General features: G+C 44.6%; 3 long non-coding RNA genes across 4 annotated transcripts; all 3 read left to right on the forward strand.

Annotated features, from left to right (window-relative positions):
* Positions 1–1,287: 1,287 nt before the first annotated feature.
* Positions 1,288–1,938, forward strand: LOC123732957 (uncharacterized). Its single transcript, XR_006763534.1, has 4 exons — positions 1,288–1,334; positions 1,443–1,527; positions 1,628–1,670; positions 1,848–1,938. It is a non-coding gene; the product is annotated as an uncharacterized lncRNA (long non-coding RNA).
* Positions 1,939–5,597: 3,659 nt separating this feature from the next.
* Positions 5,598–6,086, forward strand: LOC123732958 (uncharacterized). Its single transcript, XR_006763535.1, has 3 exons — positions 5,598–5,654; positions 5,832–5,925; positions 6,018–6,086. It is a non-coding gene; the product is annotated as an uncharacterized lncRNA (long non-coding RNA).
* A 394-nt stretch (positions 6,087–6,480) lies between these two features.
* Positions 6,481–7,223, forward strand: LOC123732959 (uncharacterized). 2 transcript variants are annotated; one of them, XR_006763536.1, is made up of 3 exons: positions 6,481–6,512; positions 6,616–6,689; positions 7,086–7,223. It is a non-coding gene; the product is annotated as an uncharacterized lncRNA (long non-coding RNA). The 2 variants fall into 2 exon arrangements; XR_006763537.1 differs by lacking the exon at positions 7,086–7,223 and adding an exon at positions 6,853–6,909.
* The last annotated feature ends 5,041 nt before the right edge of the window (positions 7,224–12,264 follow it).

The following is a 12,264-nucleotide window of genomic DNA, read 5'->3' on the forward strand; positions in this document are numbered from 1 at the left end:
CTGGCAGCACCAATTCACCGAGTCAAATTCTGCGAATGTGTGAATGTAAGCCACTTGGGCAATAAAAGTTATTTTGATTCTGATAGACAGTACTTCGAATTTCCTGCCACTCTTACTATATCCCATACAATCATGCGTCAGTGACCCAGGGAGCATGGGAGAAAAAAGAGGACAAATGTTTTCTCAATAAAAAAACAGGTTTTATTGGCAAGAACCTAGTTATTTTGTATATTTTATGAAATAGGAACAACTCTGAATACACGATCAATTCATTTTTGTAAATTAGTTTTCAACATTTTTGGTTTGTGTGTGTGATTTGTTTGGCTATTTACGCTGGTAGCGTAGTCAAGCGCATCATAATTTGGTTATGACATCGCAATGTTAAATAGGCAACATATTTTTGATGTTCTTGCAAAATAAGGCATAGTCTACAAATACACTGAAATAGGATGTTTTGTGTTGCTTGTTAAAGGTATATGTTTAGTCTGGGCTGGAGGTGATCTAATTCTGTTACAATTTTAGAGTATATTCTATTCTTTTCTGCTAGCTTCCTAGTTGTTTCATTGTCTATTTATGTGTCCCTTATGGCAGGATTTGGGACAGAGGGGTATAACTATGGTTGCAATGGGCGACAAGTTCTTTATTTTATGGTCAGATCATGTGGTTTGGGTGTGACCTTTGCTGCTAGTTCAAATATAACAAGGTCTGTTGTGAAGCAAGTAAGATCTTTTTATTTGATTTGTTATGTACTATATTAGCTATATAATGTTTCTCCAAACAGAAAAAGAAGTGCAGAGTTCGCCTCGGGATTGGGAGCCGCTGTCCATCGCCGTTCCTAATCCCACCCAAACTGACGTCATTGGATGCCAGCATGGTAACTGCGTCAGTTTGGAAAACCGGAAGAAGAACGTAAGGATCACCACCAACTTGATTCTTCCTTTGTCTCTTCTTTCCATTTGAAACCGTCTACAACATCTCTGACACCCCTCGCCCCTTGTCTGGCCGAACACCAATCGGCGCTGCATCCCCCTCACCCCCTGGATCCCCTGCCAGATCCCCTTCCACTCTTCCAAGTTCTTCAGCTTCTCTCTTCCCTCTCCTCTCTCCCATGTCATCTGTCCTCTTCTTCTTCAGAGGAAGGATCACAGACCTCCTCCCCTTTCAGTGCTTCCTCTGTTTCCCTGGCTGTCTCAACTCAGTCATCCTCCTCTGCCACTCCCCCAGTCCTGCCTGCCCCTCCTCCACAACCCACGTCTCCTCCCCTGCCCCCCAGTCCTCCTCTCCAAACCCCTGGACCACCATGGAGAGACCAACAAAGACAGTGAGACTGCCAGGTACTGCAGCCTGACATCAAATTTCATGCCAACCAACACCATTGAATTGAAATGAAAAAGCCAATATAATATAGCTAACCTAATGCATATGTCTGTGTGTCTTTACAGAGATCTTATGAGCTCTGAGGTCAAAGAGGTGGGGGCATTTGTTCCACAGACAAAGAGAATGGTACCCGATTTGCTGGCATCGCAGGTCTGTAAACGGGTGCCATTTGTTGGTGCTATTTTTTCTCAATTCATCTTTGACAAAGCTTCTTTCTTACCGCTGTCCGTCTCTCGGTCTCTCTCTGCAGAGGCCTCCATTGACCTGAGGGATTCCTCTGTCTCCTTGGAGAGGTAAGTACTGTAGACAATAGCCACCTTCATCTCACTCGACTCTACATAAGAGTGGTCACTCACACCATGACATGGTAAGGAATATCTGTATGCTTGTACATTAAAACAGTGTTCAAACAGACCGATTGGTGTGGAGCTACTGCTACTGAGGCCTCTAATCAGTCACTCTTCCTCTAGGCCATTGGTCAGGCCTCGGGAAGCCATGGCTCGCCTCCCAAACCTGTTCAGCAAGAGTAGCACCCAGCTGGGGGAGCAGAGCTGCACAGGCGAGCGCGAAGACAACACCAAGCTCCTCGGTAAAACACACACACATCTACACACACACACCTACTCTTATCTCTGAGCTCTGCTTTTTGTTTTAAATAATTCTGTGTGGTATTCAGAGTTATCTTGCGTTCATGCCTTACAAATCCATTCATTAGTTTACCTTTGGTCCACTGTTCAGATATTAGTGTGTAACTGATGGCTTCTTTCCCACAGGTTGCCTTAATATTGGCAACACCTGCTTCATGAACTCTGCTCTGCAGTGCCTGCTGGGGCTGCCAGCATTTTGCAGAGACATCCTGAAACAGCAGGACACCTGGAGTTCCTCCCCTCCTCTAAACTGCTATGGTATACAGCCTCGCTTTCACTCTCCTGTCGCACCTGTACACACACTGACCCACCCATCTAGACGCTTATAGTTACAGTACACAAGTCCCGCCTCAATGTATGTGTCAGTGGAGGCTGCTGAGGGGACGACGGCTCGTAATGATGTCTGTAATGGAGCAAATGGAATGGCATCAAACACATAGAAACCATATGTTTGATGTATTTGATAGCATTCCACTGATTCGCTCCAGCCATTACCAATTAAGGTGCCATCAACCTCCTGTGGTATGTATGTACAGTATGTATAGTATGTTGTATGTATGTATCTATCTATCTATCTATCTATCTATCCACACATCACACTATCTATCTTATACTAAACAAATATACTGCTCAAAAAATAAAGGGAACACTTAAACAACACAATGTAACTCCAAGTCAATCACACTTCTGTGAAATCAAACTGTCCACTTAGGAAGCTAACACTGATTGACAATAAATTTCACATGCTGTTGTGCAAAATGGAATAGACAACAGATGGAAATTATAGGCAATTAGCAAGACACCCCCAATAAAGGAGTGGTTCTGCAGGTGGTAACCACAGACCACTTCTCAGTTCCTATGCTCTTCCTGGCTGATGTTTTGGTCACTTTTGAATGCTGGCGGTGCTTTCACTCTAGTGGTAGCATGAGACGGAGTCTACAACCCACACAAGTGGCTCAGGTAGTGCAGCTCATCCAGGGGATGGCACATCAATGCGAGCTGTGGCAAGAAGGTTTGCTGTGTCTGTCGGAGTAGTGTCCAGAGCATGGAGGCGCTACCAGGAGACAGGCCAGTACATCAGGAGACATGGAGGAGGCTGTAGGAGGGCAACAACCCAGAAGCAGGACCGCTACCTCTCGCCTTTGTGCAAGGAGGAGCAGGAGGAGCACTGCCAGAGCCCAGCAAAATTACCTCCAGGAGGCCACAAATGTGCATGTGTCTGCTCAAAACGGTTGAGAAACAGACTCCATGAGGGTGGGATGAGGGCCCGACGTCCACAGGTGGGGTTGTGCTTACAGCCCAACACCGTGCAGGACGTTTGGCATTTGCCAGAGAACACCAAGATTGGCAATCGCCACTGGCGCCCTGTGCTCTTCACAGATGAAAGCAGGTTCACACTGAGCACATGTGACAGACGTGACAGAGTCTGGAGACGCCGTGGAGAACGTTCTGCTGCCTGCAACATCCTCCAGAATGACCGGTTTGGCGGTGGGTCAGTCATGGTGTGGGGTGGCATTTCTTTGGGGGCCGCACAGCCCTCCATGTGCTCGCCAGAGGTAGCCTGACTGCCATTAGGTACCGAGATGAGATCATCAGACCCCTTGTGAGACCATATGCTGGTGCGGTTGGCCCTGGGTTCCTCCTAATGCAAGACAATGCTAGACCTCATGTGGCTGGAGGTGTCAGCAGTTCCTGCAAGAGGAAGGCATCGATGCTATGGACTGGCCCGCCCGTTCCCCAGACCTGAATCCAATTGAGCACATCTGGGACATCATGTCTCGCTCCATCCACCAATGCCACGTTGCACCACAGACTGTCCAGGAGTTGGCGGATGCTTTAGTCCAGGTCTGGGAGGACATCCCTCAGGAGACCATCCGCCACCTCATCAGGAGCATGCCCAGGCCTTGTAGGGAGGTCATACAGGCACATGGAGGCCACACACACTACTGAGCCTCATTTTGACTTGTTTTAAGGATATTACATCAAAGTTGGATCAGCCTGTAGTGTGGTTTTCCACTTTAATTTTGAGTGTGACTCATAATCCGAGACCTCCATGGGTTGATAAATTGGATTTCCATTGATTATTTTTGTGTGATTTTGTTGTCAGCACATTCAACTATGTAAAGAAAAAAGTATTAATAAGATTATTTAATTCATTCAGATCTAGGATGTGTTATTTTAGTGTTCCCTTTATTTTTTTGAGCAGTGTATAAATGCAACATGCAACAATTTGAAAGATTTTACTCTGTTACAATTCATATAAGGAAATGAGTCTATTGAAATAAATTCATTAGGCCATAATGTACTGGATTTCACGACTGAGCAAGGGCACAGCCATGGAGTGGGGCTGGGAGGGCGTAGGCCCAACCACTGGGGAGTTAGGCCCAGCCGATCAGAATGAGATTTCCCACAAAAGGGCTTTATTACAGACAGAAATACTCCTCAGCACCCCTCAGACGATGCCGCGGTGAAGAAGCTGGATGTGGAGGTCCTGGGCTTTGTGTGGTTACACGTGGTCTGCGCGGTTGGACGTACTGCCAAATTCTCTAAAACAATGTTGGAGATGGCTTATGGTATAGAAATTAACATTCAATTCTCTGGCAACAGCTCTGGTGGAACATTCCTGCTGTCAGCATGCCAATTGCACACTCCTCAAAACCTGCTTGACATCTGTGGTACTGTGGGTGTAACAAACTGCACATTTTAGAGTGGCCTTTATTGTCCTCAGCACAAGGTTTACCTGTGTACCTGTGTGATGATCATGCTGTTTAATCAGCTTCTTGATATACCACCTGTCAGGTGGATGGATTATCTTGGCAAAGGGATAAATGCTCACTAACAGGGGATGTTAACAAATTTCGTGCACAGAATTTGAGAGAAATAAGCTTTTGTACATATGGAACATTTCTGGGATCTTTTATTTCAGCTCATGAAACATGGGACCAACACTTCACATGTTGCATTTATATTTTTGTTCAGTGTACTTTGTATGTATGTATGTATACATACTGTCTTTTGTACACTCTTAGTGCCTCATATGATTTTTTTTAAGATAAAACCACACCCAACTCAGCTACTGATTAACACCAGAGATGATTTCCCTGTCACAATCAGGGAATCAGTTGAATCATATTTGATCAGAGGCTAAAGTAGAAGCACAGAGTTAATCTGTGGCCAAAGTGAGAGAGTGAAACCTGAATGCATGCTCTTTGTCTCCCCTCCACAGCTGCTTTGCCGAGTTACATCAGGCAAGGCTTTCTGGAGGCACTGTCAATGCTAAGAAAAAGGAAAAGATGAAAATCCTTCAAACAGTCAAGCGCTGTCTCTCCGGTTGTCAATGAGGACTATGAGGGACGACGGTGAACAGGTAAGATATTATATGCTAAAAGACTCACTTAACAATAAACCTGGGACACGTGACAATCTTTTTCCTTAGCTCTGTTTCAGTTGTAGTTGTTGATGTATTTTCTGTTTCTTTCCCATTCTTCTCTTAGGATGCCCATGAAGTGTGTTGCTCCTCCTCTTTCAGCTGAAGGAGGAGGGTATGGCGATTAAAGGGAAACCCCAGAGCAACACCTGCCCCGTGAAGCAGTTAGAATTCAAGCTGAAGACTTTCCGTACCTGCACCAGGTAACAGCTGTCATTTGTATATGGTGTACCTTGATGTCTTCATCACATTTGTGAGGAGGTTTAATGTCAGCATAACATGCAGGATACAGAGGTAAAGCATTAAGATAGTTAGTGTGTGTAGAGGGATGCAAAGGTTTGTGTTGGAGAGCTGATGCATTTCTCTCCGTACCTCTGAAGCTGTGGAGTTATAGTGTATGGTCAGGAGGATTACAATCACCTGTCACTGAACCTGAGCCAAGACCTGACACACAGCCTGGACCTCTACTTTAAGGTCAGCACTTAGCTTCAACCAAGAGTTAGTATGTCAAGGAACACTATCATTAATGTCATGTTCATAATTGTATTGCTAGCTTTGTTACCTAGCCATCTGCATTAGAGTGTGCATGCAGGGTGTGCTCAGGCAGCATGGCATCTGTGACTAGGCACTTCCTCCGCGCTGCCCCGGTGAGTCCTCAGATTACAACTGACAGTCCTGATCTAACTCACCAAACTGGGTTATTGATTTGAGTAACAAGACTGATGCCTTTGTCCGTGTGAATGCCTGCCTGGTCGTCCTTGTGTATGTGAATGCCTGCCTGGTCGCCTGTGTATGTGAATGCCCTGCCTGGTCGTCTGTGTATGTGAATGCCTGCCTGGGTTCGTCTGTTTATGTGAATGCCTGTCTGCCTCTGTCCGGTCTGTCTGTGTGTGTGTGAATGCCTGTCTGTCTCTCTGAGCAGGGTCCTAATGCTTCATATCAAGCGGTTTACTGCAGGCAACTGGGAGCCAGAGAAGGTGGATGATCCCATATCCATCCCTGCAGAACTGACCCTCCCAGCCGTATGTGGGGGCGACAGCCCCTGTCCAGCATGGAGCCAGGTTGGTTTAGACTCTGTTTGGGGACATTGCACATTGGGTAGTCAACACACACCATGATTTTCACACACTAGATATTTCTTTTCAATGCCATCAATTTACACAGGGCAAGCTCCATGGGGAAAAACAACATGGACAACACACCTGCAAACTCCCCGAAAGGCACCCTTGATAGACCAGGTAGGACATTGTGTTACTGACATCATGCAGAACACCCTCTCATGAAACAGGACTATTGAGGGAAAGCAAGTCAGAAGCTGAAGTTAAGAGTATATTTGTTGATAGGTTTCCACTTCAATTTCTGGTTTGCATTTACACTATATTCGTGATATACCCCCACCAGCTTCAAATTCCTCTGACCAGCTAGAGAAACCAGCTGTTAGTGAGAAAGAGCAGCAGGGCAGCCGCTGTGGTGAGGAGAGAGAGAGAAATAGAGAGAGAGAGAGAGAGAGAGAGAGAGAATAGAGAGAGAGAAATACCAGGAGATAGTGGGCGGATCAAGATAAGGCAGTTATAGAAGGCACCCTATCCTGTAGACAAAATAACAATCCTATTATTAAATGTGTTTTCTTACAGAGACACCAGCCAGACAATATCTACAAATTGTCAAGTGTGATCTCTCACATCTGGGAGACAACATGTGTACAGGTAAAATGCACGCACGCACACACAATTCTGAAAGCTTAATGTACACTCTATTCTGTTTCCCTTGTTCCCTAGGGGCCACTACATCAGTGATGTTTTGGACAGCCGTGGCAGTGGGTGGCTCTGCCTGGATGACGCACATGTTCTTGAGGACAGATGAGGCCACTGTGCTGAGGGCAACGGCACAGACCGCCTACATCCTGTTCTATGTCTGCAGGGTAAGGCTCTAGCCCACACATTTGAGAAGAATGCTACAAATGGAGTCAATCACGACAATGAGTCATCAAGAAAAAAAAGTGTTCACCAAAGCTAGAAAGATGATTAATTGACCACGCATTAAGAGTTATCCCTTTAACCTGTAATCCCTCTGTATGTGTTATTTTCCAGACATTGTATGTACATACAGATCTCCCTGTCATTTCTCATTGTAGTGGAGCAGGTGAAGGAGACCAGGCGCCCTCACTACTAGGGAGAAGCACCAGGAGAACCCATCGTTAGGGATCACAGCGCTCAGGGACCACCTGGAGTAGCACCTACCGCACACCAAGAAACATCAGATTCACCGAATTAGGATGCCCTAGACCACCATCAAGCTGCCCTAGACCACCACCAAGCTGCCCTAGACCACCATCAAGCTGCCCTAGACCACCATCAAGCTGCCCTAGACCACCATCAAGCTGCCCTAGACCACCATCAAGCCGCCCTAGACCACCATCAAGCTGCCCTAGACCACCATCAAGGCCAGACCACCATCAGGCTGCCTTAGACCACCATCAAGCTGCCCTAGACCACCATCAAGCTGCCCTAGACCACCATCAAGCTGCCCTAGACCAATAGAAGAAACACCTACACCACTGTAGGCTATCCACTGTATTAATTATATAAATATAAAACATCTCACCTACCTAGTGCAATTCATTTTCCTTTACTGTACATGGTAGTTAATAACTACTACAGTGCATTCAGAAAGTATTCAGACCCCTTGACTTTTTCCACATTTTGTTAAGTTACAGCCTTATTCTAAAATGGATTAAATTGTTGTTCTTCTTCTCATCAATCTACCCCATAATGACAGCAAAAACAGGTTTTTAGAATTTTTGCAAATGTATAAAAGAAAACAAAAAGCTTAACTATCACATTTACATAAGTATTCAGACCCTTTACTCAGTACTTTGTTGAAGCAACCTTAGGCAGCGATTACACCTCGAGTCTTCTTGGTGTATGACGCTACAAGCTTAGCACACCTGTATTTGGGGAGTTTCTCCCATTCTTCTCTGCAGATCCTCTCAAGCTCTGTCACGGGTTGGATGGGGAGAATGTCGCTGCACAGCTATTTTCAGGTCTCCAGAGATGTTCAATCAGGTTAAAGTGGGCTGGCTGGGCCACTCAGAGACTTGTCCCCAAGCCACCCCTGCGTTGTCTTGGCTGTGTGCTTATGGTCGTTGTCTTGTTGGAAGTTGACCCCTTCGCCCAGTCTGAGATCCTGAACGCTCTGGAGTTGGTTTTCAACAAGCATCTCTCTGTACTTTGTGCCGTTCATCTTTCCCCGATTCTGACCTAGTCTCCCAGTCCCTGCTGCTGAAAACATCCCCACAGTACGATGCCACCACCATACTTCACCGTAGAAATGGTGCCAGAGTTTCCTCCAGATGTGACGCTTGGCATTCAGGCCAAGGAGTTCAATCTTGTTTCTCATGGTCTGAGAGTCTTTAGGTGGCTTTTTGGCAAACTCCAAGCGTGCTGTCATATGCCCTTTTGCTGAGAAGTGGCTTCCGTCTGGCCACTCTACCAGAAAGACCTGATTGGTGGAGTGCTGCAGAGATGGTTGTCCTTCTGGAGGGTTCTCAATCTCCACAGAGGAACTCTGGAGCTCTGTCAGAGTGACCATCAGGTTCTTGTTCACCTTCCTGACCAAGGCCTTTCTCACCTGATTGCTCAGTTTGGCCAGGCAGCCAGCTCTAGGAGTCTTTTGAGGTTCCAAACTTCTTACATTTAGGAATGATGGAGGACAATTCCTCGACCTCATGGCTTGGTTTTTGTTCTGACATGCACTGTCAACTGCGGGACCTTATATAGACAGGTGTGCCTTTCCAAATCATGTACAATCGATGTACAAGTATTTCTGTTTTTTATTTTGTATAAATTTGCTAGAATGTCTAAAAACCTGTCTTCACTTTGTCATTATGGGGTATTGTGTGTAGATTGATGAGGATTTGTAATTTTTAAAAATCCTTTTTGAATAAGGCTGTAACGTAACAAAATGTGGAAAAAGTCAATGGGTGTGAATACGTTCGAATGCACTGTATAAGAGGCAATCTCTATCATTCATTCATGTTGGAGGTAAAAAGTGGAAAAAGTTAATAATATTAAAACAATATTGTGTGTCTGTGCACAGTCCATCTACGCACTCCCTCAGGATTTGAATGTAACCACAAATACAATAAAGTAATGGAACAATGAATGGCAATGTAACAGACCATACATCACAGATCAGTTTGGAAGACAGTCTTGACCCACAACTACTGTGGGAAAGACTAAGAGTGGACATTTGAGCTGGGGGCTCTGCGACTGGAGGTCGTGGGCTCCTCTGGGGATAGGGATGGCTGCAGGGGCCGGCCCGCAGACCGACCCAGAGTCCTGGACAGGGCCTTGGGTGCCTCTGAGGAAGGTGTTGAAGCAGGTGTGGGCAGACTTTGCCTCAGTTCAGAGGAGATATAAACAGGCTATTACTGTCATCTATGAGACAATCATGTGACCAAAACAGTGGGTGCATATTGAGATGAGTCAAGTAAAATGGATTAGGGAAATGTACCTTCGATAACCATAACTACAACAATCTCTCACAATTTTGTAGTTTTAATAGTGTGTATTTGCAGGATTTTGCAGCATATATGAGTTTGTCAGACACTGGGAAGTATTCCTTCATGTACCTTCAACTGTTGAAACCAAAAATAAGCTGTTTAGCCTTGCTTTAATTTTTTGTTAAACACAGTGCAACCAAAAAGTTAGCTTTCGCTAACATGGAACTGTTTGAATTGCCCAACTTTTTAATTGAGTTTACTTTAATGATAGTAGCTAGCTAGCATTTTCACTCAGTTATGACCTAGCTAGTAAAGGTTGTAGAATATTGCTGATTAATCGTCAACTAGACTGCATAGAGACTAAAATAGATAACGTGGTTAGTAGAAGTAAATATGGGTCAAGCTAATATACAATCAAAATGGCTGTCTAGCAAATATGGCTGTTAGCAAATATGGTGTTAGCAAATATACAACAAATGTATAATTAGTATTTTTGTTAGTTTACAGTCACTAGGCAGAGTGGCAACCTTTTCAATGAGGTACGGGTCAGAGGTCCTCCTAACATACAACGATGAAGACAGCTTCGGTGGAACGGGATATTAGGTTATTCAATTATTGAGTTCTGAGCAAGAGAGCGCGGTTTTCTCCTTTTTTTTTTCAAAGGCATCCTAACAACCATTGAAAAGCTAACGCGATCTGTATAGATCAGCGAACTGAAGTGGTAAAAGGATTATTTATAATAAAAAAAAAGAAAGAAGATAGAAGCTAATAAAGACGTATATTGGTATAGGGAAAGGTTTACATTTGTTATTGCTGGTGTAATATCTATATGTTGAATAGATACGAATTATAATTGATGTATTTTACCGCCGTATCATACTGTGCGGTGAGGTTGGGACCACCCAGACTTAGCAGGGACGCGGCAGTTGATAGTGGTTGGGAGATAGTGGCTAACAGTAGTTGTAGTAGTGAATAAAGAGTTGTTAAGAAACATCCTGTAAACATGCGTATTATTTTGTGGTAAAGTGTACAAAATAAAACATGGTGTAAAATAGAGTAAAATGGTATAAAAGATGGATTTTTGAGAGTTTTACTAAATGGATCAGAGTCTACAAACCACCCGGATGTATGGCGTAGGCACAAACAGTATGTGTGAGCTAATGTTCAATGGTCCCCTGAAGGAAAAGAGGAGAAGAGGAAAATGGAAGCTACCCTGCTCCTCTGGACTCAGAAAAGGGAGGTGAGGTATTTACAACACATGGACAATTTCACCTAGGCTGGAACTGTATTGAAATATATATACTGTTTTGAAGCATAAGCAAAGCCAAGATTAATAAATTTTGTTAGTACCAAATTCATGAGAAAGTACAGGAGCCAGCGTGTTTTGAACAGTTGAGACTGAGCTGCGTCTGCTTGGGAAGACGTGATTATGCAAACAAGGATGAGATGGTTTAGGGATCAGAATATTTGAAATACACCACCGAGCAGAGAAACTTTGAATGTTGGGTCCGTTTAACGCTGGACAAAGTTATCGACATAGCTATAGATCTCAATGAGTTTCAAAGCAGGCCTAGAAACTATTTTGCGCCGCAATGAGCGCATCAACAGAACAAGCAGTGCACGTGCAGTCAGGCAGACATCAAAGACACTCCTCCGGGTGCCTCCAGAGAAAGCCTTCAGAACGAGACACAACCCAAACAGGAGCGACACAGACTCAAAACGCCAAAACATGTGGAGGTTGTGGATAACAAAGTGCATGCTTAACAAGAAAATTGTCAATGTGAAGAAAAAAATTAGCTGTGTAAATGGGAATCACTTTGTAAAGTGCAGAGCTTCATCGTAAAAACAGTACACACAGTGAGTGAAGACAGAAATATTAATCAAAGAGTAAATGATGATGAACTGTTTACTGATCCAGTGACACAGTGAAAAGTCACATATCAGAGAGACAGAGCAAGCCTTCCTTGCTGACATCGAGACAGAAAACACAAGTAATAAAGTTAAAGTTCAAACTAGACACCGGTAAGTAAATGAATAAGGTACGCAGCTGACATCTGAGTGCTATAAGAGCCTACCAGACTGAATGGTTATGGTAGTGAACAGGCTCCCAGAGAGATCACAGACCTCCTTTCCTTTTAGTGCTTCCTCTGTTTCCCTGGCTGTCTCAACTCAGTCATCCTCCTCTGCCCTCCCCCAAAAAGTCCTGCCTGCCCTTCCTCCACAACACGTCTCCTCCCCTGCCCCCAGTCCTCCTCTCCAAACCCCCTGGACCACCATGGAGACCATGAAACAGTGAGACTGCCAGGTAC

This window comes from Salmo salar, unplaced genomic scaffold (genome assembly GCF_905237065.1).
Source record: "Salmo salar unplaced genomic scaffold, Ssal_v3.1, whole genome shotgun sequence".
Classification (NCBI taxonomy): Eukaryota; Metazoa; Chordata; class Actinopteri; order Salmoniformes; family Salmonidae; genus Salmo; species Salmo salar.